We start from the raw sequence: 18,833 nt of genomic DNA on the forward strand, positions 1-18,833 counted from the left end.
TCCCTCCCCCAATCCTAACCTTAAGCATTAGTGAGGAAATGTTTTAACTGACCCACGATTCACGTGGGTCAACTTCTCCCTACATCCTATTCAGTGTGGTATTCAAGCTGATGTCAAAACATTTAGGATGACAGATATTTTGCTTTCCTTCCTGCATGTGCGTGTGTGCGTGCGCTTGTGTGCATGTGCGTGCGTGCGCGTGTGTGTGTGTGTGCAACGGTCAGTTCCTTCCTCACCAGAGATCTCTGTCGGAGCTCTAACTGTCAGAACAGGCGCGACCCCCTGCCAGGGGGAGCAGGGCTCAGCAGGAGGGCATGGTTGGCCCCTGACTGCACACATTAAACCTAACAAGTACAGGAGCAAAACACCAGGCTGCCACACAGACAAAGGGCAATAGAAATACAGACTCCTCCATTGTACGCGCTTCAGTTGGTGCTGTGTCATTTCAAAACTCTGATATCCTTAATTTAAAACATCTTTAGTTACTGAGGTAGCGTAGGGAGTAGTAAATGTTGAAAGGGGAGGAGTATGTTTTCTGAGATGTTGTACCCGTAGACCTTTAGGTGACGTGAAACAATTTGATTGATGTGTCTTATTTTTCAAGGTTATATTTACATTATGACTAACATGTTCTTTATCGATGAGAAGACTGTGCCTCATCAGAAATCTGTCTGTTCTCTGTAATGTCTATTGAATGTCTAATGATTCCATATCTTTGCTAGACCAATATTGGTATGCATGGAAATTAACATTTGTGTATTTGAAATTCTGGTTACTACTCTTATGTTTCTATATTAGTAATAGGTCTCTCTCCCTCTCCCTCTCCCTCTCCCTCTCCCTCTCCCTCTCCTCCAATCCAATACTCCTAATTTCCGTTCCTTCTCCATCCCAGGCACACACTGTGGCTACGTCCTTCCCCCTGTGGTGGTCAGTGCCAATAATACGATGTCCCTGAGCTTCCTGTCCGACTCACGTCTCTCTGACCGAGGCTTCACCGCCAAGTGGGAGGCCGTGTATCCTGAGGACATTGCCGGTAATAATCCCAGCTTTCTCCGCTACACACACACACACACATTCACACAAACGCATGCACACGAACGTGCACACACATGCGCATGCACGTGCAAATGTGCACACGTGAATCTGTACGCACACACACAAACACAGACACACACACACACCTGAGGCACCTTATATCGCTGAGGCAGCTCCACTACTAATAATGACCGGCCATAAAGTGAACTTTAGATTCCCAGGACATATTTATGACAGGAGCAACGTCATAGAACGAGACGTATGAGTGGTAAGTACTGAGAAAGCACAGGTCAGGGTACACTGGTCAAACGAGGGAAAATTATTTGATCATGATTATAATTGATCTATCAGAGGGCTTGACATTTCAGTTGGGAAAGGGGTGAGGAGGTCTGAAGGAGCAGTTGTGTTTTGTTAAGTCATTCATTCTGATGTGGTAGCTTTAATGTTTTCAACTGCCGTTTTACCTTGCCGTTTTCTGCCGTTATACTACAGTTTTTGAGTAGTTCAGACATTTCAGTTTATGGATGTCAACACCCAAGGTTTTGGGCGTCAACACCCACATTTAAAGAGATATCAATATGTATGTAAAGTGGATGTATTAAACGTTTCTGTTCCAAACTCCACGGACCCGCTCCATCTGAGTAAACACACATACACTCCATCTTTAAATAAACAGGGAGAGCCAGATACCAGGGCTGATCGACCAGCTACATTAGGGTGTATTGCATAGGCTTGCACTGGCTGTTTATCACTGTGACACACTGTGCTTACTGCTGAGTAAATTCTACTCTGCTCTCTGGCTAATGTTGAGGAGGCTGCAGCTCATCTACTCTAATCTGTTTATATCCCGTCTGCCCACTATCATCATTCAGACACACACCCACACAAGGACGCATTTGCATGCACTTACACACACACACACACACGCACTGACCCATGAATGGGCAAACGCACACACACACACACACATGCATACAGTATGTACACACACTAACCCCCACCTTCATTCCACTGCGATCCAGGGATGCGGAGGGCCTCCCATGAGTTAAAAGGGGTTATTAAGTCTCAGAACTGGCCTATGAACTACAAGGCGGCCAGCGAGTGCATGTGGACTGTGGAGGTGCCCAAAGGGAAGAACATAACTCTGACGTTCACCCACTTCGACGTGGAAGCCAAGGACATTTTCACTTCCAAATGCTTGGATAACATGGTGGCGTACGACATCTATAATGACGGAGCTGAGAGTACAAAACACAGTGATTACAAATATAATAATAATAATAATATATGCCATTTAGCAGACGCTTTTATCCAAAGCGACTTACAGTCATGTGTGCATACATTCTACGTATGGGTGGTCCCGGGGATCGAACCCACTACCCTGGCGTTACAAGCGCCATGCTCTACCAACTGAGCTACAGAAGGACCACATATCACCAATATGGTGATTTTAAACATTTGATTGAATAGTGCTGCAGCTAGTGTACCATCAGCACATTGTTACCCAATTTTATGAAAGGTTATTTATAAATAAAATGATAAGTTACAGAGTAGTAGTAGTAGCACTAGTAGTAGTAGTAGTGGTAGTAGTAGTAGTAGCAGCACTAGTAGCAGTAGTAGTAGAAGCAGTAGTAGTAGTAGTAGCAGCACTAGTAGCACTAGTAGTAGTGGTAGTAGTAGTAATAGCAGCACTAGTAGCAGTAGTAGTAGAAGCAGTAGTAGTAGTAGTAGTACAGATGTAGAATCTTAATTTGAGCCAGATTGCTATAGCAGGAAAATAATCCTGCAGCAACAGGAAATGAGAATAATTATGTGGATTATAATGAATGTATTTTTTGTAGGGGTTAATATATTTTCCGTATGGGAAAATGAAATCACTAGTAGCAGCACTAGTAGCAGCAGTAGTAGTAGTAGCAGTAGTAGTAGTAGCAGTAGTAGTAGTAGTAGTAGTAGTAGTAGTAGCAGTAGTAGAAGTAGTAGTAGTACTATTAGTAGTAGTAGAAGTAGCAGTAGTAGCAGCAGCATTAGTAGTAGCAGTAGTACATTTACATTACATTTAAGTCATTTAGCAGACGCTCTTATCCAGAGCGACTTACAAATTGGTGCATTCACCTTATGACATCCAGTAGTAGTAGTTGTAGTAGAAGTAGCAGTAGTAGTAGTACTATTAGTAGTAGTAGTAGAAGTAGCAGTAGTAGTAGAAGCATCTGGTGTTGTTGTTGTTTTTGCTTACAAGGTCCATGGTGTGGTGACCAACTCCCAGCCACCATCACAACTAAGGGCAACAAGTTGGTGATGCGTTTCCATACTGACTTCTTTGTGGAGGCGAAAGGTTTCAGAGCCTACTGGACTACAGACACCAGCCAGCCTGTTCCCACTGAGCCCCCTATACAGCCTAACCCCTGGGACAACATCACTGTAGGTAGTTACCTAACCCTTACCCAGCCTGTTCCCACTGAGCCCCCTATACAGCCTAACCCCTGGGACAACATCACTGTAGGTAGGTGATATTCCCACTGAGCCCCTATACAGCCTAACCCCTGGGACAACATCACTGTAGGTAGGTACCTAACCCTTACCCAGCCTATTCCCACTGAGCCCCCTATACAGCCTAACCCCTGGGACAACATCACTGTAGGTAGGTACATAACCAGCCAGCCTGTTCCCACTGAGCCCCCTATACAGCCTAACCCCTGGGACAACATCACTGTTGGTACCTAACCCTTACCCAGCCTGTTCACACTGAGCCCCCTATACAGCCTAACCCCTGGGACAACATCACTGTAGGTAGGTACATAACCCTTACCCAGCCTGTTCACACTGAGCCCCCTATACAGCCTAACCCCTGGGACAACATCACTGTAGGTAGGTACATAACCCTTACCCAGCCTGTTCCCACTGAGCCCCCTATACAGCCCAACCCCTGGGACAACATCACTGTGGGTACCTAACCCTTACCCAGCCTGTTCACACTGAGCCCCCTATACAGCCCAACCCCTGGGACAACATCACTGTAGGTACCTAACCCTTACCCAGCCTGTTCCCACTGAGGCCCCTATACAGCCCAACCCCTGGGACAACATCACTGTAGGTAGGTACCTAACCCTTACCCAGCCTGTTCCCACTGAGCCCCCTATACAGCCTAACCCCTGGGACAACATCACTGTAGGTAGGTACCTAACCCTTACCCAGCCTGTTCCCACTGAGCCCTCTATACAGCCTAACCCCTGGGACAACATCACTGTAGGTAGGTACCTAACCCTTACCCAGCCTGTTCCCACTGAGCCCCCTATACAGCCTAACCCCTGGGACAACATCACTGTAGGTAGGTACCTAACCCTTACCCAGCCTGTTCCCACTGAGGCTGTAAGTATGTACAGTGCCTTCGGAAAGTATTCAGATCCCTTTGCGTTTTCAGCATGTTGCTACGTTACAGCCCTATTCTAAAATTGATTGATTAAATGTATTTAAAAAAAATCCTCAGCAATCTATACACAATACCCCATAATAACAAAGTGAAAACAGGTTTTGAGAATTTTTGCAAATGTATAAAATATAGAAATAAACCCTTTGCTATGAGACAAGAAATTGAGCTCAGGTGCATCATGTTTCCATTGATCATCCTTGAGATGTTTCTACAACTTGATTTGGAGTTCACCTGTGGTAAAATCAATTGATTGGACATGATTTGGAAAGGCACACACCTGTCTATATATGATCCCACAGTTGACAGTGCATGACAGAGCAAAAACCAAGCCATGAGGTCAAAGGAATTGTCCGTAGAGCGCCGATACAGGTTTGTGTCGAGGCTCAGCTCTGGGGAAGGGTACTAAAAACATTTCTGCAGCTTTGAAGTTCCCTAAGAACACAGTGGCCTCATCATTCTTAAATGGATGAAGTTTGGAACCAAATCAAATCAAATGTATTTATATAGCCCTTCGCACATCAGCTGATATCTCAAAGTGCTGTACAGAAACCCAGCCTAAAACCCCAAACAGCAAGCAATGCAGATGTTGAAGCACGTTGGCTAGGAAAAACTCCCTAGAAAGGCCAAAACCTAGGAAGAATCCTAGAGAGGAACCAGGCTATGAGGGGTGGCCAGTCCTCTTCTGGCTGTACCGGGTGGAGATTATAACAGAACATGGCCAAGATGTTAAAATGTTCATAAATGACCAGCATGGTCAAAAAATAGGTCTGGGACAGGTAGCACGTCCGGTGAACAGGTCAGGATTCCATAGCCGCAGGCAGAACAGTTGAAACTGGAGCAGCAGCACGGCCAGGTGGACTGGGGACAGCAAGGAGTCATCATGCCAGGTAGTCCTGAGGCATGGTCCTAGGGCTCAGGTCCTCAGAGAGAGAGAAAGAAAGAGAGAAAGAGAGAATTAGAGAGAGCATAGTTAAATTCACAAAGGACACCGGATAAGACAGATATAACAGGGCCAAACAGGAAGGATATAACCCCACCCACTTCCGTACGGGCTTGGGAGAGACGAAGGTTGAAAGTAATGCGTCTTCCGATACACAACCCAACCAAGCCGCACTGCTTCTTAACACAGCGCCATCCAACCCGGAAGCCAGCCGCACCAATGTGTCGGAGGAAACACCGTGCACCTGGCAACCTTGGTTAGCGCGCACTGTGCCCAGCCCGCCACAGGAGTCGCTGGTGGGCAATGAGACAAGGATATCCCTACCGGCTAACCCCTCCCTAACCCGGACGACGCTAGGCCAATTGTGCGTCACCCCACAGACCTCCCTGTCGCGGCCAGTTACGACAGAGCCTGGGCACGAACCCAGAGTCTCTGGTGGCACAGCTGGCTTCTGCAGTACAGTGCCCTTAACCACTGCACCACCCGGGAGGCCCTGTAACCCCACCCACTTTGTCGAAGCACAGCCCCCACACCACTAGAGGGATATCTTCAATCACCAACTTACCATTCTGAGACAAGGCCGAGTATAGCCCACAAAGATCTCCGCCACGGCACAACCCAAGGAGGGGCACCAACCCAGACAGGAAGATCACATCAGTGACTCAACCCACTCAAGTGACGCACCCCTCCTAGGGACTCAGCCCCTGTAATAGGGTTAGAGGCAGAGAATCCCAGTCAGCAAGGGCGGTTCGTTGCTCCAGAGCCTTTCCCTTCACCTTCACACTCCTGGGCCAGACTACACTCAATCATATGACCCACAGAAGAGATGAGTCTTCAGTAAAGACTTAAAGGTTGAGACCGAGTCTGCGTCTCTCACATGGGTAGGCAGACCATTCCATAAAAATTGAGCTCTATAGGAGAAATCTCTGCCTCCAGCTGTTTGCTTAGAAATTCTAGAGACAATTAGGAGGCCTGCGTCTTGTGACCGTAGCGTACGTGTAGGTATGTACGGCAGGACCAAATCAGAGAGATAGGTAGGAGCAAGCCCATGTAATGCTTTGTTGGTTAGCAGTAAAACCTTCAAATCAGCCCTTGCCTTGACAGGAAGCCAGTGTAGGGAGGCTAGCACTGGAGTAATATGATCATATGTTTTGGTTCTAGTCAGGATTCTAGCAGCCGTATTTAGCACTAACTGAAGGTTATTTAGTGCTTTATCTGGGTAGCTGGAAAGTAGAGCATTGCAGTAGTCTAACCTAGAAGTAACAAAAGCATGGATACATTTTTCTGCATAATTTTTGGACAGAAAGTTTCTGATTTTTGCAATGTTACGTAGATGGAAAAAAGCTGTCCTTGAAACAGTCTTGATATGTTCGGCAAAAGAGAGATCAGGGTCCAGAGTAACGCCGAGGTCCTTCACAGTTTTATTTGAGACGACTGTACAACCATTAAGATTAATTGTCAGATTCAACAGAAGATCTCTTTGTTTCTTGGGACCTAGAACAAGCATCTCTGTTTTGTCCGAGTTTAAAAGTAGAACGTTTGCAGCCATCCACTTCCTTATGTCTGAAACACAGGCTTCGAGCGAAGACAATTTTGGGGCTTCACCATGTTTCATTGAAATGTACAGCTGTGTGTCATCTGCATAGCAGTGAAAGTTAACATTATGTTTTCGAATGACATACCCAAGAGTTAAAATATATAGTGAAAACAAGTGGTCCAAAAATGGAACCTTGAGGAACACCAAAATGTACAGTTGATTTGTCAGAGGACAAACCATTCACAGAGACAAACTGATATCTTTCCGACAGATAAGATCTAAACCAGGCCAGAACTTGTCCGTGTAGACCAATTTGGGTTTCCAATCTCTCCAAAAGAATGTGGTGATCGATGGTATCAAAAGCAGCACTAAGGTCTAGGAGCACGAGGACAGATGCAGAGCCTCAGTCTGATGCCATTATAAAGTACTAAAACACTTGAGTGTCTCTCTTGATCCTAGGTCCTGGCAGAGTTGTGCAGACTCAGGACAGCTGAGCTTTGAAGGAATACGCAGATTTAAAGAGCAGTCCGTAATTTGCTTTCTAATAATCATGATCTTTTCCTCAAAGAAGTTCATGAATTTATTACTGCTGAAGTGAAAGCCATCCTCACTTCGGGAATACTGCTTTTTAGTTAGCTTTGCGACAGCATCAAAAATACATTTTGGATTATTCTTATTTTCCTCAATTAAGTTGGAAAAATAGGATGATCGAGCAACATCTTCAATGTTGCACGGTACTGTCTTTCCAAGCTAGACGGAAGACTTCCATTTCTGTTCAAATGTTCTGGAAGCTTGCTTCAGAGCTCGGGTATTTTCTTTATACCAGGGAGCTAGTTTCTTATAAGAAATGTTTTTAGTTTTTAGGGGTGCAACTGCATCTAGGGTATTGCACAAGGTTAAATTGAGTTTCTTAGTTAGGTGGTTAACTGATTTTTGTCCTCTAGGAAGACTCTTCCTAGAACTGTCCGCCCGGCCAAACTGATCAATCGGGGGAGAAGGGCCTTGGTCAGGGAGGTGACCGAGAAGCCGACTATCATTCTGACTGAGCTACAGAGTTCCTTTGTGGAGATGAGAGAAACTTCCAGAAGGGCAACAATCTCTGCAGCACTCCGCCAATCAGGCTTTCAGGGTGAGGCACATGACAGCCCGCTTGGAGTTTGCCAAAAGTGACCTAAAGACTCTCAGACCATGAGAAACATGATTCTCGGGTCTGATGAAACCAAGATTGAACTCTTTGGCCTGAATGCCAAACGTCACGTCCAGAGGAAATCTGGCACCATCCTTACGGTGATGCATGGTGGTGTCAGCATCATGCTGTGGGGATGTTTTTTTAGTGGCAGGGACTGGGAGACTAGTCAGGATTTAGGGAAAGATGAATGGATCAAATTACAGAGAGATCCTTGATGAAAACATTTACATTTACATTTACATTTAAGTCATTTAGCAGACGCTCTTATCCAGAGCGACTTACAAATTGGTGCATTCACCTTATGACATCCAGTGGAACAGCCACTTTACAATAGTGCATCTAAATCTTTTAGGGGGGTGAGAAGGATTACTTATCCTATCCTAGGTATTCCTTAAAGAGGTGTGGTTTCAGGTGTCTCCGGAAGGTGGTGATTGACTCCGCTGTCCTGGCGTCGTGAGGGAGTTTGTTCCACCATTGGGGGGCCAGAGCAGTGAACAGTTTTGACTGGGCTGAGCGGGAACTGTACTTCCTCAGTGGTAGGGAGGCGAGCAGGCCAGAGGTGGATGAACGCAGTGCCCTTGTTTGGGTGTAGGGCCTGATCAGAGCCTGGAGGTACTGAGGTGCCGTTCCCCTCACAGCTCCGTAGGCAAGCACCATGGTCTTGTAGCGGATGCGAGCTTCAACTGGAAGCCAGTGGAGAGAGCGGAGGAGCGGGGTGACGTGAGAGAACTTGGGAAGGTTGAACACCAGACGGGCTGTGGCGTTCTGGATGAGTTGTAGGGGTTTAATGGCACAGGCAGGGAGCCCAGCCAACAGCGAGTTGCAGTAATCCAGACGGGAGATGACAAGTGCCTGGATTAGGACCTGCGCCGCTTCCTGTGTGAGGCAGGGTCGTACTCTGCGGATGTTGTAGAGCATGAACCTACAGGAACGGGCCACCGCCTTGATGTTAGTTGAGAACGACAGGGTGTTGTCCAGGATCACGCCAAGGTTCTTAGCGCTCTGGGAGGAGGACACAATGGAGTTGTCAACCGTGATGGCAAGATCATGGAACGGGCAGTCCTTCCCCGGGAGGAAGAGCAGCTCCGTCTTGCCGAGGTTCAGCTTGAGGTGGTGATCCGTCATCCACACTGATATGTCTGCCAGACATGCAGAGATGCGATTCGCCACCTGGTCATCAGAAGGGGGAAAGGAGAAGATTAATTGTGTGTCGTCTGCATAGCAATGATAGGAGAGACCATGTGAGGTTATGACAGAGCCAAGTGACTTGGTGTATAGTGAGAATAGGAGAGGGCCTAGAACAGAGCCCTGGGGGACACCAGTGGTGAGAGCGCGTGGTGAGGAGACAGATTCTCGCCACGCCACCTGGTAGGAGCGACCTGTCAGGTAGGACGCAATCCAAGCGTGGGCCGCGCCGGAGATGCCCAACTCGGAGAGGGTGGAGAGGAGGATCTGATGGTTCACAGTATCGAAGGCAGCCGATAGGTCTAGAAGGATGAGAGCAGAGGAGAGAGAGTTAGCTTTAGCAGTGCGGAGCGCCTCCGTGATGCAGAGAAGTTGAATGACTAGTCTTGAAACCTGACTGATTTGGATCAAGAAGGTCATTCTGAGAGAGATAGCGGTAGAGCTGGCCAAGGACGGCACGTTCAAGAGTTTTGGAGAGAAAAGAAAGAAGGGATACTGGTCTGTAGTTGTTGACATCGGAGGGATCGAGTGTAGGTTTTTTCAGAAGGGGTGCAACTCTCGCTCTCTTGAGGACGGAAGGGACGTAGCCAGCGGTCAGGGATGAGTTGATGAGGGAGGTGAGGTAAGGGAGAAGGTCTCCGGAAATGGTCTGGAGAAGAGAGGAGGGGATAGGGTCAAGCGGGCAGGTTGTTGGGCGGCCGGCCGTCACAAGACGCGAGATTTCATCTGGAGAGAGAGGGAGAAAGAGGTCAGAGCACAGGGTAGGGCAGTGTGAGCAGAACCAGCGGTGTCGTTTGACTTAGCAAACGAGGATCGGATGTCGTCGACCTTCTTTTCAAAATGGTTGACGAAGTCATCTGCAGAGAGGGAGGAGGGGGGAGGGAGGAGGATTCAGGAGGGAGGAGAAGGTGGCAAAGAGCTTCCTAGGGTTAGAGGCAGATGCTTGGAATTTAGAGTGGTAGAAAGTGGCTTTAGCAGCAGAGACAGAGGAGGAAAATGTAGAGAGGAGGGAGTGAAAGGATGCCAGGTCCGCAGGGAGGCGAGTTTTCCTCCATTTCCGCTCGGCTGCCCGGAGCCCTGTTCTGTGAGCTCGCAATGAGTCGTCGAGCCACGGAGCGGGAGGGGAGGACCGAGCCGGCCTGGAGGATAGGGGACATAGAGAGTCAAAGGATGCAGAAAGGGAGGAGAGGAGGGTTGAGGAGGCAGAATCAGGAGATAGGTTGGAGAAGGTTTGAGCAGAGGGAAGAGATGATAGGATGGAAGAGGAGAGAGTAGCGGGGGAGAGAGCGAAGGTTGGGACGGCGCGATACCATCCGAGTAGGGGCAGTGTGGGAAGTGTTGGATGAGAGCGAGAGGGAAAAGGATACAAGGTAGTGGTCGGAGACTTGGAGGGGAGTTGCAATGGGGTTAGTGGAAGAACAGCATCTAGTAAAGATGAGGTCTGCGTATTGCCTGCCTTGTGAGTAGGGGGAAGGTGAGAGGGTGAGGTCAAAAGAGGAGAGGAGTGGAAAGAAGGAGGCAGAGAGAAATGAGTCAAAGGTAGACGTGGGGAGGTTAAAGTCGCCCAGAACTGTGAGAGGTGAGCCGTCCTCAGGAAAGGAGCTTATCAAGGCATCAAGCTCATTGATGAACTCTCCGAGGGAACCTGGAGGGCGATAAATGATAAGGATGTTAAGCTTGAAAGGGCTGGTAACTGTGACAGCATGGAATTCAAAGGAGGCGATAGACAGATGGGTAAGGGGAGAAAGAGAGAATGACCACTTGGGAGAGATGAGGATCCCGGTGCCACCACCCCGCTGACCAGAAGCTCTCGGGGTGTGCGAGAACACGTGGGCGGACGAGGAGAGAGCAGTAGGAGTAGCAGTGTTATCTGTGGTGATCCATGTTTCCGTCAGTGCCAAGAAGTCGAGGGACTGGAGGGAGGCATAGGCTGAGATGAACTCTGCCTTGTTGGCCGCGGCAGTTCCAGAGGCTACCGGAGACCTGGAACTCCACGTGGGTCGTGCGCGCTGGGACCACCAGATTAGGGTGGCCGCGGCCACGCGGTGTGGAGCGTTTGTATGGTCTGTGCAGAGAGGAGAGAACAGGGATAGACAGACACATAGTTGACAGGCTACAGAAGAGGCTACGCTAATGCAAGAAGATTGGAATGACAAGTGGACTACACGTCTCGAATGTTCAGAAAGTTAAGCTTACGTAGCAGGAATCTTATTGACTAAAATTATTAAAATGATACAGTACTGCTGAAGTAGGCTAGCTGGCAGTGGCTGCGTTGTTGACACTACACTAATCAAGTCGTTCCGTTGAGTGTAATAGTTTCTACAGTTTCTACAAAACCTGCGTGAGAGCGCTCAGGACCTCAAACTGGGGTGAACGTTCACCCTCCAACAGGACAACGACCCTAAGACCATGTAACGCCCCCCAAAAGCCCTTCAGGTGGCCAGTCTGTAGAGTACAGTAGAATCCTGGGTGTAGTAAAGATGTGTAGTAAAACTAGATTATTTGTTGGAGCTGTAAACACCGTGGTACGTTCCAAATGGCACCCTATTCTCTATAGTGCATTGATTTTGACCAGAGCCCAGTAGGGTTCCAGTCAAAATTAGTATACTATTATCTGTATAGGGAATAGGGTGCCATTTTAGGATGCAGACAGTGTAGTATGAAGTGCCCTTAGTGCAGCAGTTGCCCTCTGGTTGTCTCTTACCCTTTGCCCCATTCTTTACCCTTTGATGGGCCCCAGGTGGCCGGGTCCCTGCCAAGCCAATTGCTGAAATCGAGTTTTACAGATGGACTGTGCATCGGGCTGCCTCGGGGGGGGGGGGGGGGGTTCTGGTCGGGCACAGCCGAGAGGAGAGGAAAGGAATAGGAGAGGAGAGGGGAGGAGATGACACTGGGAAAAATTCTTACTGCTATCAAAACAATAACCCTATAGTCTTATCGCTGATGTCAGATAAGATAACAACTGTTCGGTCCTTTACTCTAGAATGGCCAACCACATGTGGCAAACCCGCCATTCCCCCCACCATCCACACCCGCATAGTCAATGGAGAGCCAGCCAACCCCCACTCCTGGCCCTGGCAGGTGTCCATGCAGGTGAGACACTGTCTGTCTAAACTCTATTTAGGGTCATTTAGATCCATCAAACACTGTTATTCTAGAATCAAATCCAAAATGGCTGCCTGGTTGCTAACATGTCTTAGGCATATACCCAGAACCAAGTCACGTGATTATGCATCAGGGAACATCACAAATGTGTCAACTTTTTTACAACAACAAGTGAATTCATTTACTCAACATCTCATCTCTCAAGGGCAATATCACCAATAGGTTTTGAATGAGATTCTCTGTTATCATGATGCAGCTACACTCGTCACAGGGACAAGACTTCTTTCAGTTGGGACATGTTTGTTAATTGACATCTTCGGATTACACACACACCCTGAGACTGCGCACACACACACACACACACACACACACACACACACACACACACACACACACACACACACACACACACACACACACACACACACACACACACACACACACACACACACACACACACACACACACACACACACACACACACACACACACACACACACACACACTGCTAATAAAACTTAATGAGAAGGGTCCCTTCAACACAACCCCATCATTATTTAAAACAACTTTGATCATATCAGAGGCATCGTCGTAACTATGCTTGTTTGTGCGTGTGTGTGGTTGTGTGTTTGCACACTGTCTGTCCCACAGATTTGGCCTTTAGAAGACAAATAGGCACGACTGGCTCACAATTGAAGGAATAGTTCAAACAAATTACACTGGTTTCCTTGCCCTGTGAGCAGTCTAGGGACACGGCCCATAGCATGGATTGCTATCGTACCTTGTCCGTAGACTGCTTACAGGCTAAGGAAACCAACATCTCAATGAATAATTTGGGTGATCTATCACTTTAAAAACTGATGTTTTATTTTACCCAGGTTTGGCCTAGCAGTCAGGAGACGCCCAAGTTCTTCCACACCTGCGGAGGAACTCTCATCCATAAGAACTGGGTTATGACAGCTGCCCATTGCTTCATACGGTGAATGAACTACAGGTTGAGTCCCAAATGGCACCCTATTTAGGGCACTACTTTTGACCAGGACCTATAGGGAATAGGGTGCCATTTGAGACACATAGGCTCTGGTCAAAAGTAGTGAAATATATAGGGAAACGGGTGCCATTTGGGACGTAGACACAGAGGCAGAATTACTAGAACAGACATTCTCATTCAATTCAATGGTCCATTCCGTGTTGGGCGGTAATTCTATTCCTATAAATGTGCACTCCCCTCAACTGTGTCACAGGTACATATCACCGTACATGTAGGCCAGCATGTCCCTATGGTGTGCACAAAACAAGACGATTTTGGCATACATTTTTACCTTTTGAGATTTTAAAATGTACCTTTTACATTTGATTGAGCTGACACAGTGGTGTGAAATGTACCTTTGACATTTGATTGAGCTGACACAGTGGTGTGAAATGTACCTTTGACATTTGATTGAGCTGACACAGTGGTGTAAAATGTACCCAATGGTCATACTTATGTAAATGTAAAGATAACTTCATAGAAAATGACTCAAGTAAAAGTGAAAGTCACCCAGTAAAATATTACTTGAGTAAAAGTCTAAAAATATTTGGTTTTAAATGTACTTAAGTATCAAAAGTAAATGTAATTGCTCAAATATATTTAAGTATCAAAAGAAAAAGTACAAGTATTAAATACTTTTGGGTGTCAAAGAAAATGTATGGATTAAAAAGTACATTATTTTCTTAAGGAATGCAGTGGAGTAAAACTAAAAGTTGTCAAAAAAATCTACAAAAAAACTACTTAAGTAGTACTTGGGACTTGAAAGTATTTTTACTTAAGTACTTTACACCACTGAGCTGAAGAAAAAAAGGAAATAATTTGAAAGACATTTACAATAGGGGGAAAAAACTGTAGCTCTTGACAAATACTAAATAAAGATCATATGAGAAAACACTTTTCCATCAAGCAATTATCTCTGCAGTGCATATAAAACACTGCATCAATCATATATTTGTTAATTGTCTTGTGTAATATTGTTCTGTGTCGTGTGAAGTAAACAGAAAAGTATTTTTAGACCATGAAAGTTGAGAAAATGTCCCTGTGTCTGGAGCCTATTATCTTAATGCAGACAGGCAGTTCTTTGGGACGCCTATGCCTCTGTCTGTCACAACCATTACCTAGGTCCTTATCTAAGACTTGTTACAGGGCTGGTGCTGGGTCTTGTTAGTCCAATGAATGTCTCCAACTGTGTATAATGACCCACAGAGTTAATTCTGCCCTGTCACAGAGAACCATGCTGATAGATAGGAATTGATGGTATGCTGCTACTGCCAACGAACTCTGTACACTGTAGGTTTTTCTGTTGGTTGGTGGTTGGTTTTGTACATAGAAATAGATCATTTAAAGTGTATATTCCCAAGTCAAATCATTCAATTTCTATGATGTAGTTATGGGTGGTTATGTTAAGGAGGAGGTCTGCATCAGTGTGTGTGTTTATACAATGAGTGCACTAAACATTAGGATCTATGTGACTCACTCTCTCCAGGTACGCTGACGAGCTCCAGCGCTGGAAAATGTGCCTGGGCAAACACAACCTGACGTTCACAGGAGACACGGAGGGCTGCTTCGGCGTGACGGGCATCTACCGCCACGAGGGCTTCAAGTACCCCACGTTGCCCACGGTGGAGTTCGACATCGCCCTCGTCAGGCTGGGTGGGGAAGTGACCCCAGCAATCAGATCTCCTACTCCTGCCTGCCCTCCCTGGAGGAGTTCCTGGAGGGGGGCAAGAAGTGTTACGCCACCGGCTGGGGAGATGAGACTGGTGAGGGGTCTGGGATGTCCACGATTTGCTGTGACCTCTTTTGTCTCATATGAGGATGCGTCCCATATTCCACCCTATTCCCTATATAGAGCCCTATGGGCCCTGGTCAAAAGTAGCACACTGCATAGGGAATGGGGTGCCATTTGGGACACAGGCGTTGTGTAGTGAACATACAATCAATGCTATGCCATCGGCTGTGGAGATGAAGACTGGTGAGGGCTTGAGATGTTTTGTGATGTCTGCCATTTATTGTGACTCCTATTGGAGGATACCAGGATATTGGAGGGGTAACCCAGACCAGCGCCTATCAACCCAACACCTTATGCAGTGATCCAAATCTCTTGACGAGGTTGCTAGGGGTTGGGTTAAGTGTGCTACAATATGCATTGTGTAGATAAGTGGGATACAGTCAGAGCAAGATATTAGGATTGTGATCTAATTTTGCTGTCAGAAAAAAACATATGACTCTTCCCTTCCACAAATATATACAAGCACGTACAAGTTACAACAAAATACAACAATCCATCCAACCACCATAATTCATTCCTTTACCAGTTTTCCTATTTCCATACTGCCAATCCTGGTTCCAGTTCTCCTGGTGCTTTCACCCCCTCTGTTGGTTAACAATTGAAAATACATCCACTGAATTTCAACGTTGATCTCGCTGTACACGTCTTTGGCTGCGTTCACACAGGCAGCCCAATTCTGTTCTTTTTTTGGTTCACTAATTGGTCTTTTGACCAATCACATCAGATCTTTTCAAATCAGATCTTTTTCAGAGCTGACCTGATACCAACTAGTGAAAAAAAGATCGCAATTGGGCTGCCTGTGTAAACACAGCCGTTGTTTTCTATGAAAAAGCATCTAAAAAGGATTAGTCTAAAATAAATGTCAAGCACTATCAGTTGATAACAGTAAATTAACTGGAGGAACTAATTTATTTTTAATCAGAAGATTCCATGAATACCAAAGTAGCTGAGGGCCAAACAATAAATTAACCAGTAATATATTTTTTAATCAGGTGATTCCATGAATACCAAAGTATCTGAGGACCAAACAATAAATTAACCAGTTATATCTTTTTTAATCAGGTGATTCCATGAATGCCAAAGTAGATGAGGACCAAACAATAAATTAACCAGTTATATATTTTTTAATCAGGCGATATCATGAATACCAAAGTAGCTGAGGACCAAAAAATAAATTAACTGGTTCTATCTTTTTTAATGAGGCGATTCCATGAATACCAAAGTAGATGAGGACCAAACAATAAATTAACCAGTTATATATTTTTTAATCAGGCGATATCATGAATGCCAAAGTAGATGAGGACCAAACAATAAATTAACCAGTTATATATTTTTTAATCAGGCGATATCATGAATACCAAAGTAGCTGAGGACCAAAAAATAAATTAACTGGTTCTATCTTTTTTAATGAGGCGATATCATGAATACCAAAGTAGATGAGGACCAAACAATAAATTAACCAGTTATATATTTTTTAATCAGGCGATATCATGAATGCCAAAGTAGATGAGGACCAAACAATAAATTAACCAGTTATATCTTTTTTAATCAGGTGATTCCATGAATGCCAAAGTAGATGAGGACCAAACAATAAATTAACCAGTTCTATCTTTTTTAATCAGGTGATTCCATGAATGCCAAAGTGGCTGAGACCCTGAACCAGGTGGCCCTGCCGGTGGTGCCCTTCAACACCTGTATGAAGATGGACTACTGGTGGTTCCAGGTCAAGACCTCGATGATCTGTATGGGCTACACCTTGCCTGATGAGCTCAAGTCTGTCTGTCAGGTACTCAAGTGGGATATATACCCGCATAGTATTATACTCTATAATGCAAAAAATGATCCATTGACTTATGCAGTTATTACACGATACAAAAAAACGATTTGATTAATGATGTCATGGTTGTGTTGATGATGTCATCAATAAGAAGTGCTGTTGACCCTCGTCATGTGACACAGGGGCTTCGGGCGGTCCCCTGGTGTGCCAGGACTCTGCCAACGCTCCCTGGGAGCTGCACGGCATCACCAGCTTTGGTCCCAATGGCTGCATCATGGACAAGAAACCCTCTGTGTTCACCCGTGCCTCGGCCTACATCCCCTGGATGGAGAATGTCATCCGCATGGACATGTACAAACAGCACAGTAGGTTATTTATTTAACCTTTATTTAACTAGGCAAGTCAGTTAAGAACAAATTCTTATTTACAATGACATCCTACCCCTGCCAAACCCGGACGACGATTGGCCAATTGTGCGCCGCCCTATGGGACTCCCAATCACGGCCGGTTGTGATACAGCCTGGAATCGAACCAGGCTCTGTAGTGACACCTCTCGCACTGAGATGCAGTGCCTTAGACCGCTCTGCCACTCGAGAACTGGTTCCAACCGGTCTAAATCGGTTTCTAATATCAAGCTTTTTGGTTGATTTGGAGTGGCGTGGCATCTTTTTTTTTCCTGCTCCTCTCTCTCTCTTTCCCTCTCTCTCTCTCCGACTCCCCTCTTTCTCTCTCTTTCCCTCTCTCTCTCTCCGACTCCCCTCTTTCTCTCTCTTTCCCTCTCTCTCTCTCCGACTCCCCTCTTTCTCTCTCTTTCCCTCTCTCTCTCTCCGACTCCCCTCTTTCTCTCTCTTTCCCTCTCTCTCTCTCCGACTCCCCTCTTTCTCTCTCTTTCCCTCTCTCTCTCCGACTCCCCTCTTTCTCTCTCTTTCCCTCTCTCTCTCCGACTCCCCTCTTTCTCTCTCTTTCCCTCTCTCTCTTTCCGACTCCCCTCTTTCTCTCTCTTTCCCTCTCTCTCTTTCCGACTCCCCTCTTTCTCTCTCTTTCCCTCTCTCTCTCTCCGACGCCCCTCTTTCTCTCTCTTTCCTCTCTCTCTCTCCGACTCCCCTCTTTCTCTCTCTTTCCCTCTCTCTCTCTCCGACTCCCCTCTTTCTCTCTCTTTCCCTCTCTCTCTCTCCGACTCCCCTCTTTCTCTCTCTTTCCCTCTCTCTCTCCGACTCCCCTCTTTCTCTCTCTTTCCCTCTCTCTCTTTCCGACTCCCCTCTTTCTCTCTCTTTCCGACTCCCCTCTTTCCCTCTCTCTCTCTCCGACTCCCCTCTTTCTCTCTCCAACTCCCCTCTTTCTCTCTCTTTCCCGCTCTCTCTCTCCGACTCCCCTCTTTCTCTCTCTTTCCCTCTGTCTCTCTCTCCGACTCCCCTCTTTCCCGCTCTCTCTCTCCGACTCCCCTCTTTCTCTCTTTTTCCCTCACTCTCTCTCCGACTCCCCTCTTTCTCTCTTTGTCCCTTCCTGTCCTCCCTTCAACTTCCTTCCCATCCCCTTTCCTCCTCTCTTTGTAGCATCTGGCTGCGGCGGGTCAAAGGACATGGCTGGCGAGAGCGGCGTGTTGTCCAGCATGGGGCACCCTGGCAGCTACAGTAACGGTGCCCACTGCCAGTGGCACATCAAGGTGCCCGACGGTAAACTGGTCCACCTGCACTTCCACAACTTCTCCCTGGAGGACACCCAGCTGTGTCTCAACGACAAGGTTACCATCAACGACAGCTTAGCCAGCCTAGGTAGTACGTATGTAAGGGTCTTTGGTGTGTGTGGGAGGGGGTAG

At 46.6% G+C, this 18,833-nt stretch overlaps 1 pseudogene; it reads left to right on the forward strand.

Moving 5' to 3' along the window:
* Window positions 1–18,833, forward strand: part of LOC118373766 (ovochymase-like) — a 39,595-nt pseudogene that overhangs the window by 17,885 nt on the left and 2,877 nt on the right.

This window comes from Oncorhynchus keta, chromosome 16 (genome assembly GCF_023373465.1).
Source record: "Oncorhynchus keta strain PuntledgeMale-10-30-2019 chromosome 16, Oket_V2, whole genome shotgun sequence".
NCBI lineage: Eukaryota > Metazoa > Chordata > Actinopteri > Salmoniformes > Salmonidae > Oncorhynchus > Oncorhynchus keta.